At 38.6% G+C, this 13,034-nt stretch overlaps 1 pseudogene; it reads left to right on the forward strand.

The window, feature by feature from the left end:
• Positions 1 to 3,849: 3,849 nt before the first annotated feature.
• Positions 3,850 to 4,692, forward strand: LOC143683410 (heterogeneous nuclear ribonucleoprotein R pseudogene; annotated as a pseudogene).
• The last annotated feature ends 8,342 nt before the right edge of the window (positions 4,693 to 13,034 follow it).

The raw sequence follows: 13,034 nt of genomic DNA on the forward strand, positions 1-13,034 counted from the left end.
CATGAATTACAGTAATTTCAATTGCTAAATTATAGAAGATGGGTAAAAAGATTGTAGTTTTCTCAGTTAGAAAAAAACATAGAAAAGCTTTAGGGATTTCCCATTGCTTCTCCAACATAAGTGTGCCATGTGCACCATCTAGAGGAAATAGGTAAAAATTATATTGAACATAAACACTTTATATGGATTATAGAAACAGATAGCACAATATCATCATGAGCGTTATAAAATAGAAACTACTTTCATCTGCCTGACATGTTTTTCAAATCCTGTTGGACTATGAGAATTCCAGTCTTTTCTATAGGAACTAAGACATTTAGAATCTAGCATCAAATGCTTTTACTTACAATTGCTTAAAATGTTTTCTTGACCATAATTTAAACACTACTTTCCCTTAGTATGTTGGAGAGGCTAAAGTTAGATTTTCTTCTAATGTTAAACCAAAGTCTACTTATTTAAAATTAAAGATAACGTTTTATCAACAAATAGTGTACTTAAGGAAAAACCCATCTTTCCTTTGTTTTTCATATAAAAAAATCTATATTACTGGTAAGAAGACTGAAATATAGATTTTAAAACCTCCAAAGCTAAATATTTTATCACCAAAAAAGAGAGAATGAGAGAATCGAACATCCCTTTTGCTAAGTATCTTTCTGGGCCTCATAACATCTATATGGTAAAGTGAGTTAAATTAATAGTTACACTACCTTCTATGAGTAAATATCTTTAATGTGCAACTCTGTCTTTATGTCAGCATTTAACTTATTTTGTAACAATAATTTTTACTATTACTTATAAAAACAACTTTGCAACATTGAGAATGGCTTTTTTTAGCTGTCTTATTATGCTACATTGAAAGCAATTAACCAGAAATTCCATGCCATCAGCTCTTCTCATTATTTAACTCCCTAGTTAATCTCATTCAAAAATAACTTATTTGCCAAGAATTTAATAGTTATATGCTAATGAATCTAAATTAATATCTTTACTCCAGATCTCACCTCTGTATATTCAGAAAACAACTCAGCATCTTTACTTGCCATCTCAAAGACATTTCAACTTAACATGTCCAAAGTCAAAGTCATAATGTTCTTTCTCCCAAAACTTTTTGTTTTTCAGTCAATGGCACCATGAAACTTAGAAGTTACTCTTGAAAACACCCTCTCCCTTTCTTCTCATATCAGAGTCATAGTTCAAATCACTGGCTTAACTTCTAAATAACTCTTAAATCTATTGACTCCTGTTGATTCCACTTCCAAATGCTACTCCAGACTACCAACACTTCTGCCCTGCAATGTTGTCACAACTTCCAAACTCCTCTGCCTTCATCACTATGGATCACTCCATTCACCACACAGCAGCCAGACCTTCTTTCCACATGGCTCCTGTCCCCGCCCCAGGCCCTCCTGCAGTGACTTCCCAGTGCTCCTAGGGATCAAGACTCCAGTCCTGAATTTGGATAAGAGGGTCTGAGCCAGCTGGCCAATGTCTGCTTCACTAGTTTCATGTGACATCTCCCTTCCCCTGTCCTCCTTGGTCTAACCACCATGGTATTCTTTCAGTTCCCTAAAGCACCATTTTCTTTTCCAACACTGAGCCTTTGTGTATATTGTTGCTTCTTCCTGGAACATACTTCCTCCCACCTAGTTTTCATCTAATTACCTCCTGCTCAATATTCCTTCAGTTCTTAATTCAAATTCACTTTCTCAGGGAACCTGTCCATGAGATTAGGTCAAGCCCTCTCTTATCCACCCTGTTGCTAAGCCATAGAGCCAAAAGCACACATATACACATGCATACATGTTACATATGATATATATGCCCATACATGTATAATATGTATGTGTATATTCATGTATTATTTAACACATTTAATCAATATTTCTTGAACGAATAAATACATACATAAACCACTGGTTTAACTTGTGAGAATGGTCATTTCTGTCTTCATTCTAAGAAAAATCAAGATGAAAAACAGAGTTCTTACAATTTATCTCCTCTTAGACCCAATGAAAATAAGAAAGAAACAAAAATGGTATAAATCAACAATTTGAAAGAAAAGAGAAAAGGACATATTCAACCAAAGATGTCAACAAATTTCTCTAAGACTGAAAGCTGATGATGAAATAATGACTGATAAGAGAGGGCAAAGAAAGATGCTCTGAAGTATACCCACAGAAAGGGCTGTTTGTAAAAGGATAATTTGTTTAGTAGGATCCAGAGGGCTAAGGACTTTGACATGCAAATTAATATGGAGGGTAGAAGTGAGACTGGGTTAAAAACAGGGAGATACATTGGAAATTTTCAGACAAAAGCTACACTTCCCTCCACTCCCAGCCCCTCACCTAACGTCTTTCTGAAGATCCAACTGCATAACATTAACCCTTGCCCCAACCCTGGACTAAAGAAAGGGAGGGAAAAAGGGAGGGAGAGAGAAAGACAGGAGAGAGGGAGGAGGGAGGGAAAGGGAAGACGTTCTGTGCTGTAGAAACTGAATATACTGCTTGGGAAGTACTAGGGCAGCTGATGTGGGATTTGGAACTCTTGACATTCAGAAGTCCAAAACTGTAATATTTAGCTTCCCTCCCAAACACCTTAAAATTAAGCTTCCCAGGGTGGTGCAATGGTGGCTCAGTGGCAGAGTTCCCGCCTGCCATGCCAGAGACCCAGGTTAGATTCCCAGTGCCTGCCCATGCAATAATAATAATAATAATAGTAATAATAATAATAATAAGCTTGCCAGCACAGTCACCTTTTCTGTTATTTCTTTCATAAATACAAATGGACCAGCAAGAATCACCAAAAAAATCTGAGGGAAAAAAACTGCAATCTGAATGAAAAGGTTCAAAATAAAAATGACTTGAGGTGAAATGGAGGTAATTCACCAAAATGGGATCATAAAAAAAGACTTTATAACATCCTCAGAGATATTCAAAGAGATATTGTATGTATTGTAGCTATAAACAAAAATACATAAACAAGAACAGGATGCTATTAAAAAGTAGAAATCATAAGGTAAATGTTTTCTTGCATATAAAGATATGAATACCAGGAATGTTTCAGAATAATAGAACTATGACAAAAAATAGAAACTAGAGAAAAGAAGACATCGCTGATTACTCCAAGATGTCCAATATTAGAGAGCTGTCTCAGTTCCCTAGGCTGCTATCACAAAATACCACAAATCAGTTTGGGTTTAAACAATAGGAATTTATTGGCTCCTGGTTTTAGAGACTAGAAGACCCCTCCTGGGTCTGTGGCATTTTTCTGGCAGACAATCCTCAGACCTCTTAGCTTTCCTATCACGTGACAACTTTCTCTCCTTTCTCTTCCCATTCCATTGACCATCAGCTTCCTGACCCTCCTTGCACTTTCTCCTTCTGTTTGAATTTCTTCTATTTACAAAATTCTCCAGTAATCCAGATTAAGGCAGACCTGAGTCACTTGGGTCCATGAAGAGGAGCTCCTCTTTTCGAGTCACTTTCAAAGTGCCTGGTGCTGATTCTCACAGTCTGGGCTGTAGACCTCTGCTTTACCCTGCAGCATAATAAAATGGCTAATCAGGTAAATGGTAATGAGGTACAGTTAAAAGAAGAGGAAGAAGCAATGGATACTTCCAGAGTAACGCACACAAAACACTGCAAGACACTGATAGAGGCAAGCCTCCCTGAGAAGGTACCAGAGAGACTTGGTGAAATATTTCAGACAGGATTGGTAGCTTATGTGGATCCTGAGAGTAACCGATGCTGTCAGGGAATTTAATGATGAAGGAGCTCTGCCCGTACTACAACAGTTCCAGGAAAGTGGTGTATCGCATGTCCAAACAAAAGTGCATTTGGATGTGGAGTTATGAAGACCTACAGGCAAAGGGAGAAGTCATTTACTGAATTTGGAAAACTTGAAAGAGTGAAGAGGTTAGAAGATTATGGATTTGTTCATTTTGAAGACAGGAGCAGATGTTCAGACCATGGGTAAAATAAGTGACAAAGAAGTAAAAAGGAAACAGATTGAAATAGTCTTAGCCAAGCCACCAGACAGAAAAGGAAAGTGTGCCAAGCTACTTGACAGGCTTCAGGAAGCTTTATGTATGAAGAGCTTCACCCCTCCTCTAACATGCCACCTCTGATTAGAAGTTGGGGCCATGGTAGGGAGAGAGGTGACCATGGCTACCTTCCAGATTACTTTGGCTATGAAGAGTCCTATGATAAATTCAATGGTTACGATTATCTCAATTATCATGGAGGCTTATGAAGATCCTTCCATGGCCATGATGATGGCTATGCTGTAAGAGGAAGAGGAGGAGGAAGGGGAGGGTGAGGTGCTCCACCACCACCAAGGGGACAGGAGCACCACCTCCAAGAGGTACAGCTGGCTATTTTCAGAGGAGGACACCTTGGGACTACCAAAAGACTCTAGAGGTGGCAGAAGGGGTCTGCTGTACAACAGCAGAGAGGGCAAAGTTTCCATGAAGCTCAGGGCAATGGTGGGGGCAATGCAGGACACCAGAGAAAGTCAGGTAGGTACAACCAACCTGATTCCAAGCACTGTTAGACCAACAACCAACACAACTGAGGTTCCCAACCCATCACTCAGCAGCTGCTTCAGCAAGGTGTTGACTATTCTAGTAAGCGTTGCTATAATAATGACAAATGGGAAGTTTTTCAGGATACTTATGGACAACAGTGGAAATAAGGGCTTGAAAATAATATTGGCAAGATACAACTGGCTCTAGATTTACATTCTTCAAAAAAAATTTGCCTTAACTGTTTCATCTGTAAGTAGCAATTTGCTGCCATTTGTATTGAACTGAAGAATCACTACTGTGTATTGTGCTGGTTTGAAAGGATATATGGACCCTAGAAAAGCCATGTTTTAATCAAAATCCCAATTTGTAAAAGCAGAATAATCCCTATTCAAAACAGTATGTTTGAAACTATAATCAGATCATCTCTCTGGAGATGTGATTTAAACAAGAGTGGTTGTTAAGCTGAATTAGGTGATGACATGTCACCACCCATTCAGGTGGGTCTTGATGAGTTTCTGGAGTCCTATAAAAGAGGAAACATTTTGGAGAATGAAGGAAATTTGGAGAGAACAGAGAATGCTGCAGCACCACAAAGTGGAGAGTCCATGAGCCAGCGACCTTTGGAGATGAAGAAGGAAAACGCCTCTCAGGGAGCTTCATGAAACCAGAAGCCAGGAAAGAAAGTTAGCTGTGTTCATGTGCCCTTCCAGCTGAGAGAGGAGTTCATGATGCTGTGTTCATCATGTGACCTTCCAGCTGAGAGAGAAGCCCTGACTGTGTTCGCCATGTGCCTTCTCACTTGAGAGAGAAGCCCTGAACTTCATCAGCCTTCTTGAACCAAGGTATCTTTCCCTGGATAGATGCCTTTGATTGAACATTTCTATAGATTTGTTTTAATTGGGACCTTTCCTTGGCCTTAGAGCTGTAAACTAGCAACTCATTAAATTTCCCTTTTTAGAAGCCATTCTGTTTCTGGTATATTGCATTCCAGCAGCTAGCAAACTAGAACATGTATATACTCACGTCTTCTTCTTTTTCCTCTTTTCATAAAGGCTCTTGGACATTATTGGGCTTGCAGAGTTCCCTTACTCTGGGATTTACAATGCTTTTATTGCTTCAGTCTTCATTTTCACTTCAAAAAAAAACTGGGCACACTGTTAAATCATGATTTTGCAGAAACTGGTTTTGGACCATTTCATTTTTGGGGATTTGGGATAGGTTACTTAGGAGAATGGAGTATACTGTAAAAATAAAAGTACAAGCTAGTGTTTGTCTTAGAAGTTTTAACAAATTAAAGCAATCAAATTTAAGTTTTCTCGTATTGAAAATAGCCTATGATTGTATTTTTGCGTTCCTAGAAGTAGGTTTACTATGTTTTCTAATTGTTATAATTTCACACACTTTTTGAATTCTGCCCTACAACATTTGTTTGGCTTAAACATCAAAGCTGTGACAATTTGTTCTTTCAGAACATTTGGAAATTGATTGTATTTCTAATTTCTTTTTCATGTAAAATTTCAATAAAATTCAAAAATCAATTTAAAGCATTAGAAAAGATGATATTGTTAATAGATTTGCATTTACGATGAGTTCACACACGCACAGGAATGCAGATCAAAACCAAGAAATGTCTAAATTGGGGCATATAATTCAATCCACCACAAGAGACAATTGAAGGGAGGTGATTATAGAAGAGATCTTCTACAGCTGAAGTACTTCAGCGACTATCTGCAGGTGGAAAGGGCTCATGACATTCCCAGTTTCGAGGAGTCAAAAAAAAAAAAAAATCCTACATTGAGCCATATCATGCTAAAACTTCAAAATAATAAAGAGAAGATATTTAATTTTCCAGAGTGAAAATAAAAACAAATTCCTCAAAGAGGAACAAAACAGATTTTCATCAGAATTATCAGTAGTACTAAATGCTTAAAAACAGTGGAAGATGTTTTCAAATGTCTAAGAGAAAATGATTCTCCACCTAGAAATACATATACAAGAAAACCATTAAACAAATTTGAAGGTGGAAAAAGGAAATGCTTTTAGATATGTAAGCAATCAGAAAAATTAACTACTGTGCCAGTTAGAAACTGTCATGTACCCCAGAAAAGCCATGATCTTTAATCCTCATTCAGTATTGCTGGGTGGGATCTTTTTTATTGTTTCTATGGAGATGTGACCCACCTAATTATGGGTGGTAACTTTTGATTAGATGGTTTCCATGGAGATGTGTCTCCACCCGTTCAAGGTGGGGTTGCTTACTGGAGCCCTTTAAAAGGGAACCATTTTGAAAAAAGCTTTCGAGCCATGAGAGCAAATAAAGCCAGAGATCTTCGGAGAGGAAGAAGGAAAATGCCTGCAGGGGAGCTTCATGAAACAGAAGCTAGGAGGGTAAGCTAGCAGACATCTCATGTGCCTTCCCAGCTTAGAGCGAAAGGCTGAATGTCACTGGCCCTTTCTTTGGAATTAAGGTATATTTTTCTGGGTGCCTTAATTTGAACATTTTCATGGCATAAGAAGTGTAAACTTGCAGCTTAATGAATTTCCATTTTAAAAGCCATCCTGGGCAGTGTAGTGGTGGTGCAGTGGAAGAATTCTCGCCAACCATACTGGAGACCCAGGTTCAATTCCCAGTGCCTGACTATGTATTTTTAAAAAAAGCCATCCTGTTATGAATATTGAAAGTACTTAGAACTCTTGATGTGGATGCCACCTATAAGGAGCTAAATTGCTTGCATGTACATTGTATTCCAACTCAATTTTACTGGAACTATTGAATAAATATTTTTTCAGGTTAAAAAAAGCCATTCTATTTCTGACATGTTGCACTCTGGCAGCTTTAACAAACGAAAATAGATTTTGGTATCAGAGAAGCGGGTAGTACTGCTGTAGTTTGCAAATACCAAGCATGTTGGAATTGCTTTTTAAATAGATAAGGGAAAGATTTTGGAATAATTGTGAGAAGCTTTATAGAGAAGGCCTAAAATGCTTTGAAAAGACTGTTAGTAGAAATGTGGACTCTAAAGATGCTTCTGATAAGGCCTTAGACAGAAATGATGCATGTGTTATTGCAAACTGGAAGGAAAGTGATTCTAGTTTTAAAGTGGCAAAGAATCTCACAAAATTGACTACTGGTTTCATAAGGAAACAGATTTTAAAAGCCATTAACATGTATGTTTAGCAGAAGACATTTCCAAATTAAGTGTGGAAAGTTCGTCCTGGTTTGTCCTTGCAGCTTATAGAGAAATGCAACAGGAAAGAGATAAGTTGAGAACTGAACTCTTGGGTACAAGGAAAACAGAAATTGGTGGTCTGGAAAATTCTGAGCTTCCAGAAAGGGAGACCCAAAGAATAGTGCTGCACATGAGGATTTAACCAAACAAAATGGAAGCAGTAGCCATTACAGGACAAGCAGGGATTTGAGATGGAATTATCCAGAAAGGATCTGTGGAAAGTCCTATTGTCTGATGGGCATGATCTCAGTGTACTGCATAGAAAACCAACAAGAGTGCTGCAGGATCTATATAAAACGAATCACTGCCAGTCTAGTCTAAAAGGAACAGAAAAGGGAAAAATATGAGGAAAAATAATTTCAAAGGCAGAACCATAGAAAGTAAGGTCTGAAGCCAAAAAACCCTGGGCAAGGAGAGTAGACCTACCCAGGCACTTGGAGAGGGTGAGTTTTTCCCCTAAGGCATAGGGCAAGATTTTCAGTGCACCAAGCCTCAGAGAGGGTGGAGCACATTCCTTGGGGAGAGCCTGGGTGCCACCCCATTATTCTGGAGGGGTTAAGCATGTGCCCCAGAGATGGCAGAGGTTCCAGGTGCTGCCCTAATGTTTGGAGAGGGTGGAGCCAAGAAAAAGATGGTCTCCCCAGTGTGCTCCCTGGTTGCAATTGGAGAGAGCCAGGCTGCTGCGTAGGCCCTTGGAAAGGGTGAGGCTGCCACTCGCTAAAGTTCTGAGGATAAATGACTCTCATACTATGAAATCTAATGGAGTTTGCCCTGTTGGTTTAAAGAACTGTTAAAGTTCCTGCCAATTTCTCTCTATGGAAATGGAAACATGAATTCTATGACTGTCCCTCCTTTGTATTGTATGTTGGCAGCAGATAGCTTGTTCTGAGTTCCACAGTTTCAAGAGAATTTTGCCTTAAGACAGAGTCTAACTTTGTTGAGATTTTGTACTGTTTCTGACTTTGTATTGTATTTGTATTTTTACTGAAAAGGTTTTTTGATATTGTGATGGAATGAATGTATTTTGTATTTGGAAAGAACATGTTTTTGGGGTGTCCAAATGGTGGAATGTGCTGGTTTGAAACTGTTGTGTACCCCAGAAAAGCAATGCGTTTTAATTCTCATTCAGTATTTCTGGGTGGGATCTTTTTTATTGTTTCCATGGAGATGTATCTCAAATCATTCAAGGTGGGGTTGCTTACTAGAGCCCTTTAAGAGGGAACCATTTTGGAAAAAGCTTCAGAGCCAACAGAGCCCATATAGCCAAAGACCTTTGGAGATGAAAAAGGAAAACGCCCCTAAGTGAGCTTCATGAAACAAGAAGCTGGGAGAGTAAGCTAGCAGATGTCCAGATATGCCTTCCCAGCTGAGAGAGAAAGCCCAAACATCATCAGCCCTTTCTTTGCAGTTAAGGTACCTTTCTCTGGGTACCTTAATTTGTACATTTTCATGGTCTTAGAACTGTAATCTTGCAACTTAATGAATTCCCTTTTTAAAAGCCATTCCTTTTCTGGTATATCGCATTTTGGCAGCTAAAACAACTACCATGATCCTTTCTGTGGAAATTAGTTTTGGACAACTTCCAACAAAAAGAAGAAATAAGCCAAGACTAAAGATAATGTTTGAAAACAGTGGATCTGACTCATAAGAGCAGTGAAGGTGAGTCTCAGGATGACAGTGAGACACCAGAATAGCAAGTGATGTGGTCTGAACCAGGAGGATGGAAAACCCCAAGCAGAGGAGCACATTGTGTAAAAGACTCACAATATTACTGACAGTGTGAGTCAGAGTTTTACCAAAATGTAAAATATGATGATGGCAAATGATGCAAAGAAAGAGAGAAACCATTTAGAAACTCTCCAAGAAATAACATCTGTAGAAGAAAAAAAAAACATAAACATAATGCACCATTTGACCCACCAGGAACAATATTTACACGATCACAGTAAGTTAAGATTGTCTATCGAGTTTCATAAGTTAGAAAGAGCTGGTGGACAAAACATGAAAGTATCATGGTTACAGATTAGAATGTAAGTAGCATGAACCTTGATAAAAGTAAGAATATAGGGGCAAAAGTTGGCAGGTGGAAGAGAAGGGGTAGGAGAGATAAAGGGAAGATCAAAGGCAGTGCTATTGTTTTACAGAATGGACTCAAAACATATTACTGTAATTTTAGGAAAGAAGAAATTAAAGTAGGACAAAACTTAAAATCACACGAACTAAAGCCACAGCCTAAATTTTTAACAGGAGTGTATTGGGAGATGGAGAAATGTTGGAAACCTTGGTAAAATTAGCCAAATCCTAGTCTATCACAGCAGGTTGAATAATAAAGAATATCTGAAATTGATAAATCTAGAAATGGGTACATAAGCATGTTAGAGATGTTTTCAAGATTTATTAGCTGTGTATGTTAGCCAGTTACTTAACCCCACTATGCTTCAGTTTCTTCATCTGTAAAATGAGAATAATTATACATACCTCATGGTGTGTGTTGTGGGGATTAAATGAGTATATATATATAAATCCCTTATAATAGTGCCTCATGCATTGTGAGTGCCACATACAAATAAACAAATATGCATATATATGATACTTCTTTGTAAATGATACTGATGGTGAAGGGGGAAGAAAGCAGAAGGCTCTTAATTTTCATTATTTATCCTTATTTTATTTACTTTAACAAAGGACAAGTATTCCTTTGATAACAAAAATACATTGAAAAATAATTTAGAAATCATGTTTTACCATTGAACAAAGTCAACCCCCAAAATCTAGAGATGCCAAAATTAGATTTTATTCAACTAATTTTTATGCTCAGCTATAAAACTAGAAAAGACTATAAAAGGTCAATTGAGGAGAACTTCCAGGGAAGGTGGTAGAGTAGGAACAGGCAGAACCTATCTGAAGCAGTGTTTCTGGGGCTCTAGGCTGGAAGAGCACTGTACAGCATCCAGGAAGGAATGGGATGGGGAGACTGAGAAGCTGCAGCTAATAAACTGTGAGTGAATTACTCTGCAGCAGTGGCTGTAGCCCACTCCCCACCCTTGAGGCAAGCAGCCTTGGGTACTGTCCGTGGCTGGCTGCTAAGGATGGAGAGGGACATGGAGAGCTTCCTCCCCAGGAAAAAAGGGAGCCCCACAGAGAGACAAGCATAACTTCTGGTCAGCAACTTTGGAACACTGGGTCCATTGAACAGCTGAATTGCTGGTCAGCCTACCTTGCGAGGATTCCCAAAGGACACTGTTTCAACACCACCCTCACCAGAGGTTGAGCCTTTGGAGATTGAAAAACACACTCCCTCTTTAGGGCTGCAAGAAATAGCCTGAAGAATGCCATCTGCTGGGCAGGCTAGGAAAGTGCAGCTTTAGGAAGCTGACAAAAAAGGGGGGCGGGGGTTTGGGCATCTTTTCTGACACTCTCACTAGGGCCCTTTGTAACTGTTCTGCAGCCCCTTCATAGCCCCTGGCCCTGTTTTGATCAGTAAAACACAGGCAATTCTAAAGAACTAAGATAAGTTGAATCAAGAGTCAAAGAAGAGACTTAATAGAAATCCAATCAACAATAAAATTTTAGGCAAGAGAGAGAAACTGACCATTAGAGTAAATTCATAAAGAATATCAGATACCTAGACATCAGAAAAAAAAAAATTACAAGTCATACTAAGAAACAGAAAGATATGGCCCAGTCAAGTGAACAAATTAAAAAGTTGGAGAAGACAGAATTTGGAACCACTAATCAAAGATGTTCAAACAAATCTTCTAAATCAATTTAAAGAGATGTCACAGAATATGGCTTAAGAGATAAAGGATATTAAGAAGACACTGGGTGAGCATAAAGAATAATTTGAAAACATAAAAAGAAAAATAGCACAACTTATGGGAATAAAAGGCATAATAGAAGAACTTAAAAATACACTAGAGTTGTGAAGCATTCAACTAGGTTCACAGACCTTCAGGACAGTATGTTGAATGAAATAAGCCAGAAATGAAAAGCAAATATTATTATGCTTCACTAATATGGACTAACTATAATGTGCAAACTCTGAGAATTGAATTTGAAAGCATAGGTTGTCCGGTGAAGGCCTATTGTAAAGGCTCCCAGATGTAAGTTTTTACAGCAGTCATAGATATTCCAGAATGTACCTGTTATTTCTAAATTCTGAGATGCTGAGCTCTTTGTATATAATCTGGTCGTTCTCTGGAATTTCAGGTATTTGGATGACACCTAAGACTCAGAGTGAGAATTCTGCAGCTATGAAAGTCAGCATTACCCCATACAGCAACTATTGAAAACACTGAAAAAATAATCAGACTTCAACTAGAGATATGAATGAAGCTGATCTGGGTAGGACCTAAGGAGAATCAGACTAAAGAATAAAGGATTATACTGACTATATTTTAAAACATCAACTTCTGTCTGAGACCAAAGGAAGTGATGTTTATTTGATACAAATTATTATATTTTCAGTAACAAACTATCTAATCTAACTTACGTGGTCAGCTTATTAGAACACCATAATTACATGAGACTTTGAATAAGGAGTGAGATCCTATTGGTTTGTACAGGTTGGTGCGATGCCCTGATAAATCTCAGAGTAATCTGTGCAGAAGATTAAAAATCATTTGCATCGTCTCCTTGAAGGACCATGGGAAAAGGTAGAAATATTAAACTTCCCCACCTGGGGAAGAGATGATGTTCTCACAAACATTAGGGATGGCCAATTTGATGGGCCAGGCCTCTATCTTGGGGCTTTCCCTTATGAAACTTATTCCTGAAAAGGATAAACTAAACATACTTATGATTATGCCCAAAAGTCACCCTCAGAGAACCTCTTCAGTTGCTCAGATTGGCCTGTCTCTCCAAGCCAGCTACACAGGTGAGCTCACTGCCTTCCCCACTATGTGGGACATGACTCCCAGGGGTATAAATCTCCTTGGCAATGTGGGCCATGACACCCAGGGATGAGAGTCCTGGCATTGTAGGAGTGAGAAATCCTTCTTGCCCAAAAATGGAAAGAGAAATTAAACCAAAATACTCTTCCTGGATATCAAGACAAAAAGCCTCCTTCTGCTTGTGGGGCAAATTCACCCTCTCCATGTCTATGGGTGGCTCCAGCTCTCATGGACAGAGATTTCTTGGCTCCAGGATTTAGCTTCTATGTCTCTGCCTCTGAAGTCGTTTTTCCTTCACTCCACCCCTTTGGTGTCCCTTTTAGTCCAGAATCACGTGGTTCCATTTATACATATCTCAAAAAAAAAGTGTTGATTTTCCATGTAGCA

The sequence above is a fragment of the Tamandua tetradactyla genome, chromosome 5 (genome assembly GCF_023851605.1).
Source record: "Tamandua tetradactyla isolate mTamTet1 chromosome 5, mTamTet1.pri, whole genome shotgun sequence".
In the NCBI taxonomy this organism is placed as follows: Eukaryota; Metazoa; Chordata; class Mammalia; order Pilosa; family Myrmecophagidae; genus Tamandua; species Tamandua tetradactyla.